A 25,910-nucleotide genomic window follows, 5' to 3' on the forward strand; every position below is an offset into this window, starting at 1 on the left:
TGAACAAAACACATGTAGTGGAAAATAATAAACTGAGTACTAAATCATACCACTGCCTTCCGTCCATCCAAGAGCAAGCATATTTCAGGAATCTTTCTTATTTGATGATACCTGATAAAACCATGCATTTATGATATACACTCCAAAATTAAAAGTATTTAGATGTTTTCTTTAAATAACAATGATAAAACTGGATGATAATGTGACTTTCACACTGGGATAAATTTCCCATCCAATGTATTTTTGTCATGCTTACATATAAATTTGTTGGAATGAGGAGTTTTCAAGATGGCAGAATAGAGGACATTGCTTTCCTGGTGGCTCTGTTGCATGAAACCAAGAAAGCAGATAGGCATCTTCCCAACAAGGTGAACAAGGAATGGGGTACTTTACTGAGAATTAATTCTGAACATTTAAAGCAGCTCAGGGACTTGGAAGGTTAAATACAATAAAATAAGGAAGAAATCCTAAGTGCCACTGCCAACTGTCGGCATCTGCCTGACCACACCCCCTCACTCCCAATCCCCCATGAACAAACTGGAGGGTTAAGACAATTGTAGGAACTTTCATTTACGGGAGGCCTGAGGCATGTCTGGGTACAGAGAAACAGAGATAAAAGACTGCAGACTAACCTGAAAGGCATGCTACACAATATCTTCTTGCAGGAAAGGAACCTCATCTCTCCAAGCTACCCACAGAGAACAGAGGAAGGACCCATTTTGTGGCTGTGGCAGAGGAGCTGGCTGCTGGGGTACTGATTCCTGGAAAACCTGAGTTGACCCAAAATAAAGGCCTAGAAAACCCAAAACACATGACATAGAGTATGCCTAAGTGACCAGGAGAAAATCAAATGTAGAGAGGAGTTTATACAAGGGAATAAAGTTCATGGAACCAAATCCAGTATTTTCTGAGCCCTGGAATGGTGGTGTTTAAAATCTTCAGACTAATTGTCATTCTGTGAAGAACCTAGAACCTACCTAGCCTAAACCCTACCTCCAGGAGCTCTAAATATGGGATTTCACCTAACACTACAGAGAAGAGAAGTTGAGAATCTTTTAAATTCCACCAGAAACAATTATTTAACTTTCATTGAGATTTTTTTTTCTTTTCTCTGATCAGTTGTGATTTGAATGGTTCATGAACACTTAAATATATCCATATTTGCTTGTTTTGCTCATTTCTAACATTTTTTTAAAGACTGTGGCATGCGAGACCTGGGACCCACGATTACGCCACATGCATCCAAGATGGCGACTGGCAGAGAGCCAAAGGTGTGCTGAATGTGCCTTGAGAAAAACAGGAAGCGTTTACCATTGGCTGTATGATAACTAGTTCAGCCGCCTAGTGCGTGGACAGATATATCTTACATGTATGCTTGAGCTCGTGATCGCTTAACCTTTAATAGGCTTGGATTGACATATCTGGTTACAATTGCATATGCATGAGACTGCTTATATATTGAGGGTGTTATCCGAATAAAGCGGAAGCTGCTTCATGAACTTCTGAAGTGTACGTGTCGTTTGTCCCGCTGGTCCGCGGCAAGCAGCAAGTGGCGGCCCGTATGGGGAATGGTGAGCGCTCGGGTAAGTAAAAGACAGTTTTGCTAGCGTAATTAATGAGAAGGTTTCTCTATTTGAGGAAATGGTTGCCTTAAGGTTTTAACAAAAGGTTCCCCTAGAAAGGGAGCGTAACGGAAGATTCCCCTAGTGAGGGAATGTAATGAAAGGCTGTCCCAAGAGACAGCGACATCCTGTAGTAAATGAATATGTATAAGGTGTTACCTTTTCTTGTTTCGTTTCTGTTTGTTGTTGTTGTGGCATGTAAGGTGTTATTTGTGTTACCTTTTCTTGTTTGGTTTCTGTTTGTTGTTGTTGTGGTGATATGGACATTAGTTCATTTCTGTCTGACTCCAAAAAACCAAAATTTCAAGAACAGTTAAGAGAAGGGGAAAAGATATTAGAAACTGTAAAAGAAGAACAATCAAGTCGAGCTTCTGAAAGAGAAAGTAGATGTTCAGACCTCTGTGCCTCCGCCAGAGCATTATTAACTCCAGAGATGGGAGTACAACCAATACCAACTTCGGTTGTCGGCCCATTACCTAAAGGAACAGTGGGACTAGTTCTGGGGAGGAGTTCTTCTGCTTTAAAAGGATTAAATATTGTCCCTGGAGTTATAGACCCTGATTTTACAGGAGAAATAAAAATCCTTGCTTCTTCACTAAGAGGTGTAGCAATAATAGCTCAGGATGATTGCATAGCACAATTGTTGGTCTTACCCAGCTGCCATGATAAATATCCATCAAAGAATATTATTAGGGGAAATAAAGGATTAGGTTCTACTGGCCAAAATATGGTCATGTCAATATTGGATTTAAAAGATAGACCTATGACAAAGTTAGTGATAGAAAGCAAAAGTTTTGAGGGCTTATTAGATACTGGGGCTGACAAAAGTATTATCAAAATTACAGAATGGCCCAAAACCTGGCCACTTCAACAGGCAGATCAGACTTTAAGGGGATTGGGTATGACTTCCAATCCTAACAAAAGCGCAGCCATATTAAAATGGAAGGTGGCTAATCAGGAGTTATGTTCTGATACTGCCCGACGTAATGCAGTTGCGGGCAATCCTCAATGGAATCTAAACATCCTGACAGGCCAAGGACCATGTGAAGGGCAAGGTAATCAGATTAATTTCCACCCTGGTGTGTATCAACAAATTAACCCTCAACTTTTAATCTATCATTATATGGATGATATTTTGCTAGCTCATAAGGAAAAACCTGTCTTAGAGCAATGTTATAATTTCTTACTAAAGTCACTGGAAAGATGGGGCTAAAGTACAAATGACAGACACCAAAAACTTCCTGGGATCTATCATAAATGCAACTATGGTTAAACCCATAAAAATTACCATTCGGGTGGACAAACTTAGAACTTTAAATGATTTTCAAAAACTTTTGGGTGATATTAATTGGATTAGACCTTACCTTCATATACCCACCTCAAGTTTGGGCACCCTGTTTGATATTCTTAAAGGTGATTCTGACCCCCTTTCTAAGCAGGTGCTTACCCCTAAGGCTGGAACAGATCTCAAGCTTGTTGAAACAGCTATGGAAAAGGTTCATCTTGATCATATTGACCTAGCTAAGCTTTTATCATTCATTGTCTTGGCCACAAATAAGTTACCCACAGGAGTGTTTTGGCAAAAGGGTCCTAGTCTATGGGTTCACATGAATTATGCCCCTAACAAGGTCTTATCCTTGTTTACTGAATCTGTGGCAGAATTAATCCTTAAGGCATTAAAAGTATCCCTTTCCACCTTTGGATCACATCCCTCGACAATAGCTACTCCATATACTACTGATCAGATACAATATCTTATTAATAATTCAAATTCATGGGCTATAGTCTTTACTAGTACTTCTGCTGTGTTTGACAATCACTTGCCATCTGATCCTCTTCTCCAATTTTGGAGTCAACATCCTATAATTTTTCCTAAAGTCACCCGAAAAGAACCTATTATAGGAGCTACCCTTATATTTACTGATGGATCAAAAAATGGTATAGGTGTTATTACTGTAGATAATGTTACAGAAACATTGCTGCTTAATACTCTATCTGCACAACAAACAGAACTATTAGTAGCTATAGAAGTATTCAGAACCCACCATGAGCCCTTTAACCTATTCTCTGATAGCAAATACCTTGTTAATGCTATTCAAAATTTACAATTAACTGGTCTGATTTCCCTCACCTCCACTATTACTAAATATTTACAATGCTTACAAAAACTTATCTGGGACAGAAAAGATCCTTTTTTTATTGGGCATGTTTGGGCTCATACTGGCCTTCCAGGTACTCTAAGTTTACACAATGATTTAACAGACATGGCCACCAGAGACCCACATATCTTTGATGCACTTGAAAATGCAAAAACTTTTCATTCCAAATTTTATGTAAATGCTTCCACTCTATGAACACGCTATAAAATTACTAAGGCAACAGCTTGGGACATAGTCAAGTCTTGTGCTAAATGTGCTACACTTATCCCTAACCCCTCATTAGGAGTAAATCCCAAAGGGCTTCAGCCCAATCATATTTGGCAAATGGATGTAACTCATTATTCAGAATTTGGAAAACTACAATTCATTCATGTGTCTATTGATACCTTTTCAGGATTTATTATGGCCTCTGCTCATACTGGAGAAAAAACCAAAACCAAAGATGTAATAACACACTGTTTACACTCTTTCTCCATCCTGGGGGTTCCCAAACAAATTAAAACAGATAATGGTCTTGTATATATGTCCCAGGCCTTTAAACAATTTTGTTCCACCTTTGGTATTCAACATGTCACAGGAATTCCCTATAATCCTACTGGACAGAGCATTTTTGAGCATGCCCATTTAACGCTTAAAAACATGCTTTATAAACAAAAAGGGGGAATAGGGGCATCATACAGATCCCCAAAAGAAAATTATCTGTTGCCTTGTTCATCTTAAATTTTTTAAATCTCGATTCTGAGGGCCGATCAGCTGCTGACCGTCATTCAGAGCCTAATAAAAAAACATCTACCTCAAGTGCTCTGGAAGGACATTCTATCAGGACAATGGAAAGGCCCGGATCCGGTATTAATCTGGACCCGAGGATCTTTTTGTGTTTTCCCACAGGATGCAAAATTGCCAATTTGGGTGCCAGAGAGGTTGGTCAAGGCCTCAAAAGAGACCCAAAAACAGGAAGAAGATGAGGAGGCTTCTCCTGCTGATGGTGTTGGCGATTTTCTCACTAAGTTAATGGAGGAGACTCGCGTGAACTATGGGGGATAGTAAAGACATGGCCCTATCCTGTACCGCTTACCAACTCTTCTATTCTATATCCTCCTATTTTTACAACAATTGGCCACATTTCTCCAGTCCACTGTTCAATGGGGAAAAGAATGGTTTGGGTTTTTGTCTGTGGGAGGTTTATTGTGTGTTTTACCTGTTCTGTGCATATAGTTTTTATACAAAATGCGTATACATCAGCGCAGAGAAACAGCCATTATTCGCCAATCTCTTGTCATAATTGATGCTGGCTCATCACCCCAAGTCTGGTTAAATATGCTGGACCAGTAGTCAAAGATGGGTAAGATTCATGGGGAGCTCATACCGACCTAAGACAGGAAATGAGGGCTAGAGCCTCATTGTTCAATGACAGGTAAGGATGTTGCTCTGCCGTGGACAAACTAAGAGAGGTACGGTCTCTTTTATAAACAGAGAGGGGGAAATGTGGCAGGTGAGACCCAGGGCCCAGGGTCACGCCACATGCATCAAGATGGTGACTGGCAGAGAGCCAAAGGCATGCTGAATGTGCCTTGAGAAAAACAGGAAGCGCTTACCATTGGCTGTATGATAATTAGTTCAGCCGCCTAGCACGTGGACAGATATATCTTACATGTATACTTGAGCTCGTGATCACTTGCCCTTTAATAGGATTGGATGGACGTATCTGGTTACGATTGCTTATGCATGAGACTGCTTATATATTGAGGGTGTTATTCAAATAAAGCGGAAGCTGCTTTGTGAACTTCTGAAGAGTTTGTGTCGTTTGTCCCGCTGGTCGGCGGCAAGCAGCAAGCGGCAAGCGGCGGCAAGTGGCAAAACAGTTAATTTTCATGGATCAGTATTTTGAAGACTAGGATGTTTATTATATTTCAGTTTTGATTTATATTCTTTTTAAATTTTTTATTTTATATATTTTTTCTCTCATCTGTTTCAATTTACGTAAAATTTGGAATGAAAAGTTTTTGCATTTTCAAGTGCATCAAAGATATGTGGGTCTCTGGTGGCTTTCTCTTCTGCTAACAGCCAATCTTTCTTGTTCTCTTTCACTCTTTCTTTAATTTTTTACTTCCATTTTCTCTCTTCCTCACTCATAATCATCACATCATATATCACTTCTGTTGTCTCCCTGTTTACTATTTGAAATTTTAAACCCTTTTGAAAACCTACTGTTTTTACTCTGGGCACTAACTGATCATACTGTTTCTCTTATTTGTGACAATTGACATTGTAGATTTCATAGCAGGAACTATTTGTTTTAATTCTGTATATTATTTGCATTGGTTGTTGTTATTATTTGTCTCCCCCAAAATGGTGAGGTACAGGAAGTGATTAGGAAAACTATAAGTACACAGGGTAGAATCTCTATTGCCTCAGATCCATACTGTTAGATGGGTAGACATACAAACAATATAAAAAAGCAAAGGAACAAAACTCCTCAAATAAACCAAAATACTTCAATAGCAGAATCCATCAGTACCACAGTGGACAAAATGTCAGAAGAAGTTTAGAATAATAGTTAAATTGATATGTGAGGTAAGGAATGAAGAAAGTAATAAAATCAAATAGAAAATACAGGATGTGAAAGACAACTTCAATAAAAAGAGGTATACATTCTGAAAAAAAAAATCAAGCAGAAATTCTCAAAATGAAGAAATAAATAAATCAAATGAAAAATTCAAAGAAAAACACCACCAGCACACCATACAACTTGTCAGTCAATGGAGACAAAATATATAATCTTGAAAGTAAAGTTGGCTACTGAGAAAAGATGTTAAGAGACCATGAACAGAACTTCCAAGAAACAAGGTATAACATGAAAAGACAAAATATAAAGTTTTCAGGATAGATAAAGGCTCAGAGATACAAACCAAAGGAATGCATAAAATTTTCAATGAAATCATATTTGAAAATTTTCCAAACCTTAAGAACGAAATGGAAATCAGATGCAGGTGACCTACAGGACCCCAAATACACAAAATTACAACAGATCCACACAATGGCACATTACTACGAAAAAGGCTAACATACAGAATAAGGATAGAATTTTAAAGGTTGTCAGAGAAAAATGACAGGGCACAGTTAGAGAGAAAGGAACCAGGATTTCAAGTTATTCCTCAACCCTCAAATCTATGAGGTCTTGGAATAATATATCCCAAGACCTGAAAGAAAAAGGATGCCAACCAAAAATACTATACCCAGCAAAATTAAGCTTCAGAGATGATGAGGAAATAAAAGCCATCCATGATAAGCAAAGTTAAAAGAAACCACAACTTGATAGCCTGCAATAAAAAACATACTCAATAAAATATTTCATGAAGAAGAATAAAAAATAAAAGTGAAAATAAGCAAAGAGAAAAACTACACTAGAAGAATAGTCAATAAATGGAGAAACTAATTGAATTTAAAAACAAAAAAAATAATTCAAAATGACAAGGAATTAAAAAACATTTCTCAATAATAACATTGGCCAAAACTCAACAATCAAAAGACACAAACTGGCAGATTGATTTAAGAAATAAGACCCAATAATATGCTGTCTCCAAAAGACTCCCTACCCTCAATGGCAAAGACATGCATTGACTGAGTGAAAAGGATGGGGAAAAAAATTCATTCACATGGATCTTGTAAACAAGCAGGGGTTTCTATCTGCATATCAGATAAAGTGGACTTCAAACCACTTTAATCAGAAGGGATAAAGGACATTTTGTAATGATTAAGGGAAATACATATCATCAAGATATAACAATCAAATATTTATATCCTGGACAATGGAGGTACAAATGTCTACAAACATAAACAAACCCTTCTCAATTTCAAGAATCAAATAGACAACAACAGAATAATACTGGGTGACATTAACACACCTCTTTCATCATTGTATAGGTCCACCAAACAAAAACTGAATAAAGTAGCTATAGAACTAAAAAAATACAATTGAAAAATTTGTACTTAACAGATATTTAGAATATTTTATCCATCATTGAGTGAATACACTTTCAACTCAGCAGCACACATATCCTTCTCTAAAATAAACAATATTTTAGGCCACAAAGCAATTCTTAGCAAATACAAAAAAAAAAAAAAAAAAAAAAAAACACCAGAAATAATACCTTGCACTCTATAAGATCATAATGGAATGAAATTAGATATCAATGATATTTTTTTCAAAAAAAAAAAAAGAAGAAGAAAAAAAAAAAAAAAAAAAAAAAGAAGTTACTCTAACACCTGGAGACTAAATGTACGCTATTAAACTACCAAAGAAAAGCAGAAGGAATCAGGAATGAAATAAAAAATTACTTCAAGTGACACAACTTATCAAAATCTCTTGGATGCCAGAAAGGCAGTTCTAAGAGGATAATTTAGTGCTTTGAGCTCATTTATTAAAACAATAGAAAGTCAATCAATAAATAGCCTAACATTACATCTCAAAACCTAGAAAAAGAGGAACAAATCAACACCAAAAGCAGTAGAAGATAGGAAGAAATTAAAATTAGAGTCAAAATCAATGAAATTGGAAGAAAAAATTTTAAAAATCAACAAAACGAAAAGTCGATAATTTTTAAAAAAATAATTACACTTGAAAAACCCTTAGGCAAGCTAACAAAGAGAAAGAGGCAAAAAACTCAAATTAATAAAATTCATGATGAAAGAGGAAACATCACCACAAACACTGCTGAAATACTGATGATAATCAGAAGTATTTTGAAAATTTTTCTCTACTGCAATAGAAAAAGACATCATCAAATTCCTAGAGATATACAACTTAACCACATACATTAGGGGGGCATAGAATTAAAAATAGATTAAATTCTAGCAATGAAATTAAAGAAACCATCAAAAGTCTACCTAACAAGAAAACCCCAGGACCAGACAGATTCTCATGCAAGTTTTACCCAACATTCAAAGAAGGACTAATACCAATCCTCCTGAAATTATTCCATGGAACAGAAAAGGAGGGAACACTTCCAAACCCATTCTATGAAGGTACTATCATCCTGGTACCAAAACAAGACAAAAACATACCAAGTAAAGAAAATTTCAGACCAATATCCCTAATGAACATAGATCCAAAAATTTTCAATAAAACACTGGCAAATCACACACAAAATCATATTGGAAAGATAGTATACCATGATCAATTGTGGTTCATCCCAGAGATGCAAATTTGGTTCAACATACGGAAATCAATAAATGTAATCCACTACATTAGTAGACTTCAAGAAAAGAATCCCATCACCATCTCAACAGATGCATTAAAAAAAGCATTTGACAAAATACAGCAACCATTCGTGTTCTAAACACTATAAAAGTAGCAAAATAGGAACATACCTCAACATCTTAAAAGCTGTATACATTAAACCCAAGACCAAAATAATCCTAAAAATAATTTTTTAAAGAATAAAAGCATTCCCTCTAAAAACTGGAACAAGGTAGGAATGCCTTCTTTCACCACTTCTATTCAACATAGTCCTTGAAACTCTAGCCAGAATAATTAAGGAAAAAAAAAAAAAAAAAAAAAAAAACCAGAAAAAGAAAGAAAAGTAATTAAAAGGATAAGAACAGGAAAAGAAGAACTCAAAATATCCCTATTTGATGACATGATTCAATATTTAGAAGACCCAAAACACTCCATAAGGAAACCTGTAGAACTTGTAAACAAACTCAGGAAAGTGGCAAGATTTAAAATTAAAACCCATACATTAATTGCATTCCTCTACACTAATGATGCATCATCTGGAAAAGAAATTAGGAAAACTATCCTATTCAAAATAACCTCAAAAAATAAATTACATACTTGGAATCAATCTAATATAAAGAGGTGAAGGACCTCTGCAATGAAACTACAGTACACTAAAGATAGAAATTAAAGAAGAACTTAGAAAACAGAAAGATCTCCCATGTTTTTGGATAGGCATAATTATCCTGCTCCTATTAGAGAGAAAAAGTAGGTCTAACTGGCCATCATGTCAGCTTAAGAACTAACTTCCTTAATAAGACTCCTAAGTGCAGGAAGTAAAATCAAGAATCAATAAATGAATAAATGGGATGGTATCAAACTAAAAAGCTTCTTCACACCAAAGAAAATAATAAGAAGTATGAAGATAAAGCCTACAGAATGAGAGGAAATCTCTGCCACCTGCATGACAGAGTATTAACCTCCAGGATACATAAAGAACTCTAAAAACAATGTCAAAAAAAAAAAAAAAGAAAGAAAAAGAAAAAAGAAAGAAAGAAAACCCAATCAATAAATGGGCAGAGGAACTGAACATATACTTGACAGAAGAAGAAATACAATCAATCAACAAATATATGAAAAAAATTCAATATCTCTATCAATTAGAGGTTCAAATTAAAGCTACACTGATATTCCATCTCACTCTATTCAGAATGCAATTATACTGAATACAAGTAACAATAAATGTTGTGAGGATCTGGGGAGAAAGGTACTTTCATGCATTGCTAAGGGGACTCCAAATTGGTGCAACTACTCTGAAAAGCAGTATGGAAATTCCTTAGAAATCTGGAATGGACCACCATTTGATGGAACTGTACCACTCCTCGGTTTATACCCAAGGGATTGAAAATCAACATACTACAGTGACACAGCCACATGGATATTTATAGCAGTTCAATTGATAAAATCAAGCTATGGAACACAACCTAGGTATCTTCAACAGATGAATGGATAATGAAAATATGGTATATATACACAATGAAATATTACTCAGCCATAAAGGAGAATGAATTTTGGCATTTGCCAATAAATGGATGAAACTAGAGACTACCATGCTAAATGAAATAAAACAAACCCCAAAACTAATAAATGAGTATTCTCTCTGATATGAGGATGCTAACACACAATTGGGGCGGGTAGAGAAGAATAGAAGTACTTTGGATTAGACAAAAGGGAATAAAGGTAAGGGAGGGGTATGGGAACAGGAAAGAGAGTGGAATGAATCAGATATTACTTTCCTATGTTCATATATGAATACTTGACCAGTGTAACTCCTTATCACAAACAACTACAAGAACAGAAGTTATATTCCATTATGTATGATATGTAAAAATACATTCTACTGTCATGTACAACTAAAAGAACAAACTTTAAAAATACAAAAAACAATACAAGTTACAATAGTTGTTGGCAAGGATGTGGGGAAAAAGTTTCACTTGTACATTGCTGGTGGGACTGCAAATTGGTCCAACCACTCTAGAAAGCAGTATGGAGATTCCTCACAAAACTTGGAATGGAACCACCATTTGACCCAGTTATTCCACTGCCTGGCATACCCAAAAGAATTAAATTTGACATATTACAGTGATGCAGCCACATCAACGTTTATAGCAGATCAATTCACAATAGGCAAGCTATGGAACCAACCTAGGTGTCCTTCAACAGAAGAATGAATCAAGAGGGTGGTATATATATACACAATGAAATATTACTTAGTCATGAAACAGAATGACTTTATAATTTTTGCTGGATGGATCTGGAGACTATCGTGCTATGTGAAATAAGCCAATTACAAAAATACAAAGACCAAGTATTCTCTCTGATATGCAGATGCTAACACACAATGAGGGGAGAGGCAGGAAAGAACAGAATTTCAGTGGATTGCACAAAGGGGAACAAAGGAAAGGGAGAAAGGATGGGCTTAGGAAATATAGTAGAATGATTCAGACATAACTTTCCTATGTTCATATATGAATACATAACCGGTGAACCTCCACATCATATACAACCACAAGAATGGGATTCTAATTAGAATAAGTTATATTCCATGTATGTATAATATGTCAAAATATACTCTGTCATATAGATCTATAAAGAACAAATAATGAAATCAATTGGATATATAAGTACCTAGTCTGCTTCATTTTACTGCTGCTTTATCCTTAAGAAAAAATAAAAACACATAAGAATAAATGTTTTCCTGCTTATAAGTATTTTTATATAACAAATCGACACTATTACTAATTCCTTGGGTATAACCAAGTGTTTATCATAAAAAGCAAGCTCAAATTTATGCTTAAACATTCATAGTTCATTTGTGCTCCTGTAGTGTAAATTGTCATCCAGAGAAATATAATTTCTGTCACTTTACTAGCAAAATAGCTACTTTTAAAATCAAAAACTATACTAAATAATGTGATTATTTTGTACAACCTGAAAGCTTATTAAAAGAAAGTAATAAGCATCTGATTGATAAGAAGCACGGAAATTTGCTGTACCTTATTTCCTGGTTTCTATTATTCAGTGGAGTATAATTGAGTTATTTCTTCTTTTATAATCTTTCTGATACACTTGGTACTAGTACTACAGGCTTTGCCTTCCTTTCATATATAATGTACAATAACTTCACATTTTTATTACAAATAATTTTTAAATATCAGTGTCTTTCAAAATGTATTCTTAATTTTCTCTTTAAAAAGTTAGTGCTTAATTAAATATAAAATAAATTTTTAAATATTAAACATCCCAAATTAAGGCTTAAATTTTAGAAAGGAATTTATAAATAACAGAACAAGTAACTTATATTGAACATGTAACAATCAATGTGGTGATATTAGATAAATCAGAAAACTTTTATATACATAGTATCTTTTTTAAACATAAAATTTTTGTTCTTGTTTTTGTAGTTGCATAAATGTTTTCTAATACTTGCCAAAAACAAATCTGAAAGAAAATAAAAGCAATACTGAGTCATAGCTAACTTAGCTTATAAGGTCTTCCTTTCTGCCATGGTTCAATAATGGTGCCTTTAGATTTTCAGAAATGAGCTATAAAACTTCATAATAAAATATTCAGTGACTTCTTTTTGTGATTAAATAGATTTTGGAAATATCATGAACCCAATAAAATGTTGTAATTCAATAATCATTTAGGAAAAATATTTATTAACATTTTTTCAGACTGAGTAAAGATAGTAGAGATATCTGCGAGTACCATATATAAAGTCCTATATTTTAGTACATATTGTAACCATAATATTAAATAAAAGTTTAACACATAATTCCAAATACACACTAACACTTATGGAAAGCTTCCAAAAATAACATTATGGATGAACAAGAATACTAAAATGTTTATATTTTTTCTTTTTTATTCAGACACCTACTTTTAGAATATAATATTTTTGTTCTAATTTTATATAATTCTAACTATTTACATTAAATCAGAGATGATATGAATATGAAAGTGATAGAATTTTATTAACCATTGAACATTAATAATTTTCTCTATTGACACTTTAAAAAAATCACTCAACAAAAAACCCACTTTAGCAATGGCTGTGATTTTTCTAAGCTGAAGGAGAAAATCAAAATACAAACCTCTGGAGTTGATAATTTCAACTAATTTGTATATTGCCTATATTGTTTATATAAATTTATTTAATATTTGCATAAGAAATGTTGTAATTTGTTGCTACATTAACCTGTTGTAACTTCCAATGTGAAATATCCCTTTATTCAATATTTTCACCTGTGAAAATTCCAGGATTAACTTAATATCTTATCAGTTATTCATTTCTTCTTTGTAATAGAAGTTGAGGCTGGTGCCTTGGAAGATGACGCAACTCTGCTAAAAAGAAATGGTATTCTCTCAATACCTATTAATAGGTAATACTGATTGATTACTTATTAATACTTAACACTCATTAATATTTTTACCATGTGTTCCATTCAAATACTACACCTTTATCTCTCCTGCTGTTACAACTGCTATTTAAATTAGTGTCTATTAATCTATCCCATTTTAAAAATTCTTTTTATCATACAAGTGTCTGTGCCTAAATATTATTATATTATTTAGTTTGGGGGTTAGTAAAAATATTGTTATATTTTGTGTGATCTTCTGGGACTTGCTTATTTATTCAGCATTCTACATCTGGTTATGTGTAACTGTACTTTATTTGTTTTCAGTAATGTACAACATCCTATTGCATAAATACATCACAATTTATTGATTTGTTGACTTGATGAATATTTAGCATATTTTCTGCCTTTATCCAATGAGTTTAAATAATGCAAACCTGAGTGTTCTTGTACATGTTTTCTTTTGAATGTTTATCTGAGATACATACCTAAGAACGGAATTAAGCACTATATTAGCCTTCAATTTTACCATTTGATTTCACTTTGTGATCCAAAGTGATAACAGTTTCCCTCATGTCAGCATAGTAAGCAGAACGGTACACATTGTCTTAAAATGAACATGAGAGGAAGAGTGGGATTAGATTGCCTTTGAATTATAGTGTACCCTTGAAGCATCCCTATGAAAAGTATAAAATCTTAAGTGAATATCTTGATGAACTGTGACTAGATAGAACCCACCTTTGTAAACACAGCCTAAATCAGGAAACTAAATATTTTTACTAAGATCTGTTAGTCTCTGTCTCTGCACTCTTCCAGCACTACTCCATATATTAATATTAATATTTGTGAGTTTATAATATTTGAATTACTGAACATGTATTCCTTGGTGCTTGGCTTTCATTATTAAATCCATATTGATGCATTTAACAGTAGTCCATTCATTATCATAGACTAATGTGTTATTGCATCTACCATCTATACATTGTGATTTATACATATTTTCTACTGTTCATTAGCAATTGGGTAGATTTCAATTTGAAATTATTTTTAATAATACCATTATAAACATCCTTTCTCTATTTGGTGAACAGATATGAATATCTGCTGAGTTTTATAGAAGTTGAATGGCTTACTTTGATATGTTGAGCTTTAGTAGATACTGAAGAACAGTTTTCCCAAGAAATGGTACCAATTTGCACTCTCTGCTTGCAGTTTCTGAGAATTGCATTTGCTCCTCATTCTTTTCATCACATATTGGTTTTATTTCTGCTTTATTTTGTTTTATTTTTTATTTGTTTGCTTCTTTTCCATTTTAACTATTTCCAGTGGTGATGTGGTCATACTTAAATGTACTTCTGTTTTGCATTTTATTAATAACTTTCTAGGTGAACCCTTTTCAAATGTTTAAATGTCATTTGTATTTCCTATTTCACAAAGTATTTGTTCGGATTTTTTTTGTCTATTTTTTAAAATTTTCGCATTTTCTTAATAGTTATGTTACAGTTTGTTTATGAGGTTTTCCCCAAAACTCCTGTGTTAATGCTGGAATATTTGGAGGTGAAATGATTGGACTATGAGAGCTCTAACCTAATCAGTCCATCCTAGTGGTAAATTGTGGGCAGGTGGGTCATGGCTGGAAGAGGTGGGTAACCTGAGGCTGCCCTGAAAGCAGTGCATCTGCTCTGTGATTCCTTCTCCCTCCCTCTCTGTTTCCCGGCTGCCTCCAATAGTGCTTCTGCAAGTCATTAAGCCAAGATAGTCTGTCTCCCCCTGGGCCCAGAACAGTGGAGTTGGCTGTCTCAAGACTGAGACCTCTGAAATTGTGAACCCCAGATAAACTCCTTCCTGTAAGTCATTCTGGTTATGTATTTTGGTCACAGCAAAAAAAAAGCCAACTAAACATACATTCATTTTTTTGTTCAGAATTCAAAGATTAAACTATTTATTTTAATATTTTCTTGAATTCCATGACTCGTCTTTTAAATCCCTTAATATCCCTTAATCTAGTTGAAGTGATGGAATATTTACTTGTGATTACTACTTTAATATCCTGTGTTTTTAAAAACAATATTTGATACCCCAAGTACATTAAGGTACTTTCCAATATTTCATTCTAAAATATTATAGTGTTAAAACAAGAAAGCATAATTTTATATTTCATACTTATACCTCTAATCTATCAGGAATTGATATAGTGTATTTTATGAAATAGGAGACAATTCCCCAGTTTGATTTCTGTATTCATTAACTTTGCTATGTAAATAAGAATTAGATACTCAAAATATTTGTCACTCGGTGTCTCCGTTTGAAAGTTGGAATAATAAAATTACACAAGATTTTTCATGCTACCTACTGTTGTCAACAGATAGGCCCCAGCTATCAGCTTACTTCCAGGACATACTTGGTCTCAAAACACTCTTGTTAAATAGATTTCTTCATGTTATTGCATTCATAAGGCAGTATGGTTATTGTTTGCTTTTTTTGGGGGGTACTAGGGATTGAACTCAGGGGCATTCAACCACTGAGCCATATCTGCAGCCCTATTTTGTATTTTATTTAGAGACAGGGTCTCACTGAGTTGCTTAGCACCTCACTTTTGCTGAGGCTGGCTTTCAACTGTCTATCTTCCTGTCTCAGCCTCCAGAGCCGCTGGAATCACAGACGTGTGCCACCATGCTCAGCTAATTGTTTGCTTTCCATCCTAAGGCTTCAGCTTTCTTGGATGTCTTTTTTGTTGTAGGGAATTGTACTGCCTTATTCAATTTAAAAAACCTTGAAATATAAACATTCCATCATACAATTGTTGCATTTTGCATTCTGCCTAGTATTTTGTACATAATTGATTTAAGGGGAAATATTTGCCGAAACACATAAGAGGAGAATTTATAAAGATGTATGTTATGTTATGATTTTAAGAGTGGTTGTGCATCTATTTAAATAACTAGCTCCTCACCCAACTCACATCAAGAGTCTAACAGGGTTAATATTTGTGGATGTGGAAGTATCTTTGAATACTGTCTCTCTGGAGCTTGTGCGGTGTGTCTTGAGGCTTTTGGAGGAAATGGATCAGCAATAGTCATTGATATTCCAATTCTAAAGAAACAGAAAAGAGGCTACAAAGAGATGAAATATAACTCTTAATTTGTTTTCCCCTGCACTTTAGGAGATACCTTACACTATTGTCTGATTACAATGGAGAAAAAAAATGAGAGATTGCTTAAGTAGTTCATTAAAACAGAAAAGAAGCAGTTCTTTGAGTATTTTTCATTTCCACTATTTTCTGGTCAGGTATTTGAGAGCATTTTTATTGGGTCATAGGAGTCAACTTACAAAAGACATACAAGAAGGTATTACTTTGAGTTTTGCCCAAACCGTGAAATCAGATCTCAGCAGAGAAAAGTTGAAAGGATCCCTGGATGTTGAGAATGAATAAATATCCTGCAAGAAATTTGCTCCCTACAGGAAATTGAAGAAGTGAGATTCTTGGTGCTAGAAAACTTTTCTCAAGACAAAATACCAGATTTAGTTATCTGCTAAATCCAGAATAGTTTGAGTGCCATTAGGATGATATTTCTAAGTTAAGATCTTTCCAAATTCCCTTTTCACTCCATTGTCTAGCTCAGTTACAAAGTGGTCAAACACCACTATTATGTTTCTGAGTGGGAGAAGTATTATACAGAGGGAAGAAGGAGATATCTGGCCATTATAATCCATTTTGTCAGGTGTGGCTCATGTGAATGAGAATAGTTTCAGCTTCAGATTATACTCAGCTGTTTGATTTTTACTTGGTAGTAGATAATTAAGTTCTTATATCAAGGATATATTTTGTGAACTGAAGTGATTGTAGGATTTTTTTTTTTTTTTTTTTTTTTTTTTTTTTTTTTTAATGCAGGTCTGGCTTTGAATTTGTGGTTCTCCTGCCTCAGCCTCCTGAGTCATGGGGATTACAGACCACCATTGTGCCCAGCCAAGATTTTTAATTACCCAAAGGCAATCAGAAAAGTTAAGATGATGCCCAACTCTTCATCCAGTGCAACTGAAAAAACACTAATTCTACAACTAAGGTCCAAACTCAGAATGGAAGAAAATTATTTACCAGTATGATCATATTGTATTTTTTACAGTGACTCAGAAGTTCATACATGCAGACTTATACAAACAACTTAAACTGTTTATTACTACTGATAATGTGATGAATGAAAGAATCCATCAGCTCCATTTGTAAAAGATGAATAATAAAATTCTACAATTTTCCCTGTATGCCCTATGATATATTTTTATTAAATCTAAGATATTTAGGTACAGGTATATATCAATGTTATTTTTATCTTATTTATTTTCCTTTTTGGAATTGTTTCACTTAACCATTTTTTAGTTTTAGAATGCACCATACAGTCTCACTGCTATAATTCTGTAAACATTTTCCTCTGTGTCTTTATAGACTGTTTTGCTTCGTTTAATCTTTTATTCAAAGACAGGTTATGTTTATGTAATTTGTTCAGGACTATACATAGCGATATAATTACTGAATCCTTGCTTTAGTAATTTTAATTAATTAAGATTTGTAAGCACCTACTATGAGTCAGGTAAGTCTGTTTGCTTTATGCTTGAAAGATATTTTGGCTGAATAGAAAATTCTTTAATTTAGGCTTTCTATAATACCTTACATGCTCCCCCCAGTAAAGGCCTTTAGTTTAGCTTCATGAATAATACCTTTTGACGTTTCTAGTCTGCTTTTGTTGGTATTTGTTTTTTTGATTTCTGAATCCTCCATAATTTGGATGTATATAGTACTATTGAATGCTTGAAATCCAAAAATATCAGTAAAATGACACTTCATATTAACATCATTGATTTTTCTTGTAGTTCATGTGACTCTTCAATTTGGAATACTTTTTATCATTAAATAACATTTGCTTTTCCTTGTTCTCTTTTATTATTCATAGATTGAATTTTGTTTGCCACATATTCTTGCAATTATCATGCTTCCATATTTTGTAAACTGTCATGATTTTTCTGTAATTTCCAATAGTTTGCTTGATGTGTACTTAACAAAATCACATTTATCAAATTTAACAAAGTATTTCCGTGTTCGTAACACAGAACAGCTTGTTCTTTATGATCACTTGTGCTAGATTTTTGGCAAGATATGTTCTCTCAAATCTGGAGGGCACAGTAAAAAAATGTTCTAAATTTTTGCTCTGCTTAAAGCAATGAAAGTGTTTTCATGACATTTTCTTTGATTCACAATTGAAGTCCCTGGCTTTTGACATATTGTGTCATTACATGGTATTGATTTTTTTGTTTTGTTTTGTACTCATTTAGGCAAAAACCTTAAAAATAGTCTTCTGCTTACAGTAACTGCTCACTCTGGAAAACAGCCTTCATTGATGTTTTTCTTCATATTTATGATGGTGAAACATCTAAAGAGCTTCTGATTTGTTGTGGCTATATTGTCTAAGAAGGATTTTGATTGCTCGAATACTCTTATTCTTGCTTTTTAATTATTCATTGAAAGCTTACTGAGAGGAACAGAGCTGTAAGTTAGAAATAGCTCAGAAGGAGATGTTCTCTGCCCTGATAGAGGTGAAAACATTGCCCTGACCCTGTGGGTTGATCAGAATTCATGCACCAATACATGGCATTATTTTATTTCAGAGCAGAACATTCTATTTTCAAATCAAGAAAAATCAGGTGTGTCCTTATCTTTAAGGTGTCTGTTACACTTGAAAATACTTAACAGAAATCTGTTGTGACTAATCTGGTAAAACATTTTTTCAAGTTTGAAGGAGTAATGTGATGTCTACTCGATTTTTATTTGTTATTTATTTTTATTTTGCTAATCATTAATCTGGTGTCTGCTGGAATAGAAGAGAAGATGAATACTCATGTTGATGTTTCCTGTCTGTCAGATGCCACTGTTGTCTAAAGATTTATAAATCAATCTAGTTTTTTTTTTCTTTGTCCTAAGACCAAAATTCCTTGGTCTCATGAAAATTAATGTATTGAAGATTTATTTGAATTTTTATTTTATTAATCAGGAAGTGTCACAAAATATATCGTTAGTCAATGAAAGTAAGATTACATGGTTTGTTTCAGCATAAAACTTTAACTATAAAGGATGGTCCCATTTATTATCAATTATCAAGAATTTGATATGCACTGTTGGTGAGAATTAGTACACTCACTGTGGAAATTAGTAAGAAAGTTTTAAAAAAATAAAAATAAAAATAGAGCTACCAAATAATTCTTAGTATATATCTGAAGGAATTAAAATCAGCATATTATAGAATACCTTCCTACTCATGATTATTGGAACATAATTCATAATAACCAAAGTTATGGAATTTGTTGAGGTTCCAATCAACTGATATATGGATCAGGAAAATATAGTATATATGCACAATGAAATATTTAGTCATTTAGAAGAAAGATATCATGTCATTTGTAGGAAAATGGATGGAACCTGAAATCAGGAAAATAAGACAGACTCAGAAAGACAAGTATAAAATGTTTTCTCTCTGATGTAGAATGTAGTGCGGGACAATATATCATGAAAGTAAAAGGGAGACTATTAGACAAAAAGAAGGAGTTCAGAGGAGGGGAGTAGAGGATAAGTTGAGATAATGAAGGCAAGGAAATGATAAAAACATATGTGTGTAAAAATATGTGGGATAAAATCCTCATTCTACAACTTAATATACGTTAATATGCACAGAAAAAATAGGACATGAAAAATAATTTGATAAACAATTCAACAGGTGGTACTGTAAGTCTAATGTGGTAAATATTTAATAGATTATTTTGGCCTTTAAAATTTGAGGGGACAGGTACACTAATATTTAAAAAAAATAATCGTTTATAACAAAATATGATACAATCTATGCAAAGATTCAATAAAGTACATAGATTAATAAAATATTTTGTGAAGAAATCAGAATTAACAACAAATTCTATATAAAAGGTGTTAACATTTTTATTTTTTAATTAATGTTTTATTAATGCATTATAGCATAATTATGTTTCATTTGGACATATTTGTGAATGCACAAACATGATTTCCTCCATTTTAATCTCCAGTACTGTTCTTTTCTTTCCCTTTCTCTCCCTGTATCCCCTTCCTATACTCCACTTTTCTCTTTTCTATTTTCATGAGAGCTCCCCTTTTTTTAAAAAAAAATCCTTAATTCTCACTAGCTTCTACATATGAGAGAAAATATTTGACCCTTAATTTTCTGAATCTTGCTTGTTTCACTTAGTGTGACTTTCTCCAGTTTCACACATTTAACAAAACATGGCATAATTTCATTTTTGAGACTGAATAAAACTTCATTGTGCATATATACCTCATTTTCTTTATTCATTTATATATTGGGGAACACCCAGGCTGACTGCATAACATGGCTATTGTGAATTATGCTGAAAAACACATGGATAGGCCTATATCATTAGAGTATGTTGATTTTAGTACTTTTGGATAAATACCAAGGAGTGGGATAACTGTGTCAAATGATGTGTTCATTCCTAATATTTTGAGGAATCTCCATACTGATTTTCAAAGTGTTTGTACTAATTTGCAGCCCCACCAGCAAAGTATGAGTGTAACTTTTCCTTCATATTCTCACCAGCATTTGTTGTTCTTTGCGTTCTTAATGATTGCCATTCTAAATGGAGTAAGACAAAATCTCACTGTAATTCTGATTTTCATTTCCCTGATTGCTTTTATATATTGATTGGTGCATTAGTGTTTGTCTGTTTGTTTGGTTGTTTTCGGTGTTAAGTTTGTTGAGTTCTTTATATACTCTGAATATTAATTTTCCATCAGAAAAGTAGCTGGCAAAGATTTTCTCCTATTCTATAGGTTCTCTTTTCACCAACTCAAATTTTTATGTACAAAAGCTTTTTAATTTGAAGATTTTTTTCAAAAACATCCATTTTCAATTTTTGAATAAATTTTATAAAATAACAAATAAATGTAAATTTGTAATTATAATTACAAACATATTAGGATTATGTATTATATATAACCTGTTCAACAATAGAATGAGGATGTTTCTAATAAAGATGTTTTAGCAATATTCCTATAATTATTATGCTAATATATATTAATACATAGCTTATTTCTAAATTATTTTGAATAGAGATAATTTATAGTAGCTTCTAAAATATTTTTGTCAATTTATAATGTCAAAATTAATATTTACTTAATTTGTTGTATCCAGGGAGTAGATTTAACTGAAACAATTAGTACAAGGAAAATGTGTTAATGGTTCCTCATACCTATTCAGAACTAAGGAAATTTATAATAGAGAACTGCTCAAAATGGTACATGATTGAGAAAGAAAGGCACTATCACCTGGGCAGGATAAAAGGATTATGTAAGAAAGTGTCCATACCAGGAGGATTTCCCATGAGTAACTCCACATACAAAAATATATTTTTTGTTTCCGAAGTATGATTTTTCTCTGCCACTGGACATTATTTTCAATTCATTGGAAAAGTAAATATAACCTAAAGAATTATATTGTGAATGAAAAAGATCAAAGGAATTACATTATTTTTTCCAGTCTTAAAAGTAAACTTTTAATGACTCATTAGTAGAATTAATATAGTTGATCAATTATTTTTCAATTAGTATATAGTCTATTGTCTTCTCATCTAAGGGACATAATAAAGGGTCCACATGTGCATTGAATACTTGCTTTGGAAAACCTAATTTTGAATTTGAATATTTATGCCAATATCTCAATAGTTTATTTTTATTGAGGATGAGCACGTATAGTTACTTTGATAAGAGTTTGTAAAGAAAACTGGTAAAGAATTAACATACATTATGTATAATGTTTTTCATTACAAAGTAAATACCTACTTATTTTTAAAAGAGCAAGTTTTACAAAAGAGAAACTAAAAAACTTTCATTGAATCCAACAGATAACTATTGTTATCAGTAATGGGCATATTGAATGAAAACTTGTGCCATATATGTAATATTTTGTAATATATTTGAATACTTATTTTCATTAATTTTAATATTATAATACCAATACATATTTTTGATAAAGAACTAAACAATACAGAAACATAATAAAGTCATTTTCTTTCTTATAACACAGCTTTTAGTCTCAATGGCTCCCTTCCTGGTAAAAATTAGTATATTTGCTCATGATATATTTCTCATCTGAGAGTACGTCATCTTTTATGAATTTTTAATTGATCTTTGAGAGCTATTTATATACTAGGTAATTAAGTTACTGGTAAACTAATAATAATATATTTAAATTTTTATGTTATCTGTGGATTTGACTTATTCTGTTTTCCTAAGATTTTAGCAATAAGTATATGTAGTGAAATACATCAGTCTTTATCTTTGTGGCTTTGGGATATTATTTCAAATTAAGTCATTCATTTTTGCTGATTGGAATAAAAATATTAACTTATCTATTTTGTTGTCACTTTTGAATGCTTTAATATTTTTACATGCAAATATTTTATTCATCTAAATTATTTTTGGTGTAAGAAAGTAGTTAACGCTTTTGTTCCACCCTTTCTTCCCTGCCTCTTAAATAGTTAGATATGACATCAGAGGAAATACTTTTTGGTAATTTTTTTCTAAAGAGCCTCTTCCAAATAAATATTTGAATAATTATGATTCTATATAAAATATATCATGCCTTTACCTAAAATTTGGGGTTAGAGGTAATAAAGTAAGTAATGTTTATTTTAAAATGTTATTTAAATTTTCACTCCGAAATTTAATTGTCCAAACTATAAAATTTGGACTCCCACTGAGGTGATAAAATCTTAAACCTTGCTTATTTTACCAACTTATTTGAAAGCATTAGCACCTTCATAAAATTCCCTTATCACCCTTAACTTAGTGACTGACAGGGAATTCAGAAATCCATTAAATATTTCTGCTTCAATTTTAGAAAATACTATTTGTAAAACCTGTATGTTAAATTACCATATTAAATCAGTCATTCTTTGGTCTAAATTTGTCTTCCATATTTAAAGAAAATAAGTTAATTTGCTACTATAACTGTTGCTCTGATTATTAGAAAGACTCCTTTAGGGTGGGGGTGGGGAGCAGGATAGTGGAATGTTGCATAACAGGTGGTCAAACAATGTTAGAGAGAAGAAATCAGTCCTGGTGTTCTACAGCTCAGTGGGGAACTGTTCCAAGAACCTACTATATGCATTACGAAAAACTAAGAGAGCATCTTGAAGCACCACATGCAAAGTTATGTTGAAGTGATGTAAATATTCACTACCCTGAATTGATCAGTACATATTGCAATTACCTATTGATGTATCACACTGTGTCCCTTGAATATGGGTAATTATTATATGTGAAAAACAGTTTTAGAAGTATGTTTCAGGAGCTGGAAATATTAACAGCCCTAACTTGGTCATTGTATGTATCAAATATATCACAGGACAATACATAAATAATGCATACAATTAAAATTATGCATATGATTATTAAAATATATTATTATGTGGAATATATAATTGATTATATAATATTTAATACATATGATTAATGTATATGATATATAATTCTATAGAAAATTATTTTTATAATATATGTAATATGTATAAAATACTTGTTGTTCTGGTCACCTCCCTAAAAGGTTGCTTTCCTTACTATCATATACTATGAGTCTCTTTAATTTTGAAAGAAATTCAATATTCCAAGTATAGCCTGAGCAATTGATTTTGCAGGTTTTTATATCAGAGCATCATTCCTCTATTCATGTATCTCAATAAAGATTGCTTGGTGTCTCTTTTATAGTTATTATTAGTTTTAAATAGTTAACCCTACCAAGATTATGATCAACTAAAATACTCCCAAAAATTTTTAATTTGGTTAGCACAATTAAACTTTCAAATTAAATATGTTATTTCAGTATTTTATTATGTGTCAATTTATAGAATTGGGAAATAACTTTAGTACATTAAAATTCATTTATCGATTTATACAATTACTAATGCAAATGTCAAAATATGACAATTTCTTTATTAGCAGTACAAATGAAGTTAGGGCAGATGAGGTTTCTAAACTTCTCCAAACATGGAATGTGAGGACATAACTTAGCTTGAATTAACTAAATAAATGAAATATCATGGAGGGACTGACCATAGATCAAGTTGGTTGCCAGCACTACAATTAAAATTAGCTACCTAGAGGCTGCTCAATAATACAGCGTCCTGTACTTAGCAGGTGGGTAAAATTGACAGATGAAGCTCTTTTATTATGGGATAGGTCTTTAAGTACTGCAGATATGATAGCTTTCAATTTTAAGTACAAGTTACAGTATCAGAACATAAGAGAAAAGAAATAAATGAATGTGAGGTGATCATGATTTATGCTTAATAGGAACTTTGGATATTCTACCTATGCTTCTTAGAATTTTAGTCATAATCTTGTTCCACTTAGATTTCAAACATTAGCAGTACAATACTATAATTGGTTATCACAGTATAATACATAAAAAACACCAATGTATACCATAAACTAAGCACAATGGAACAAACGGCTGTAAAAATGCCATCTACAATTTAACATCACTATTTTAAGAGTGCCTTCAATGCAGTGTTTTCAATGTGTCAGTCTTGAAGTAGTAGCTTCAGTGTCACCTGAGCAATTAGGAGTACACATTTTTCCATCTCATCCTTATGAATTGGAAACTCAGCAGTGGGGACAGAATCCAGCAAGTTGAGTGTGTGTATGTGTGTGTGTTTCTTTTAACTGGAAAATAGCATTATTCATAGTTTGAAATATAATTGATGATTGTATTTAGAGTATAAATTTATACATTTTAGAATGTTTCAATCAAGATAATTAGCATCCTTCAACTTACCATTCCTTGTAGTAAGAACATTAAAAACCTGTTTTTTTAGCTAGTTGGCATATGCACTACCCTATTAACTATGATCCCCAGGCAGTGACAGATTACTAAAACTCACTTCTCCAGTGTACTGAAATTTTATACATTCTACTCTGCTCCTATCATATTGATCGTTATAGATTCCACATAAAAGTGAGAATGTATTGTATTTGTTTTTGTACACCTGACTCAAGCTCTTTTTTAACTACTTCAAACAATTCTGAAACCCCTAAAGTTCGAGCTTCGTTTTTATAGTTTAATGGCTTATATCCTGATAAAGGAGTAGAATCAAGTGTAGATGTTCTTCAAATGATGTCTGCTAATCAGCAACTATGTTAATTTCAATTTAGAAGGCCTCAAATTTTTTTTCAGCCTTTTATATTTCTTGCAACAATGTACACAATGTGATTGCATGTAATATATTGCAGGTCTAGAATTCTGAAACTTCATCACTGCGTTTTTTTTTTTTTTTAATATCTTTTCTCCCTCTTTTTGTCATAGGCTATTCCATGTTTTAGTTTCAGTGTGGTTGTTAAACTTTTAAGCTTTTATCAATGCATTTTCAGAATTTAACATTGTGTCTTTTGAAAAAAGACTTG

The sequence above is a fragment of the Sciurus carolinensis genome, chromosome 9 (assembly GCF_902686445.1).
Source record: "Sciurus carolinensis chromosome 9, mSciCar1.2, whole genome shotgun sequence".
Taxonomy (NCBI): Eukaryota; Metazoa; Chordata; class Mammalia; order Rodentia; family Sciuridae; genus Sciurus; species Sciurus carolinensis.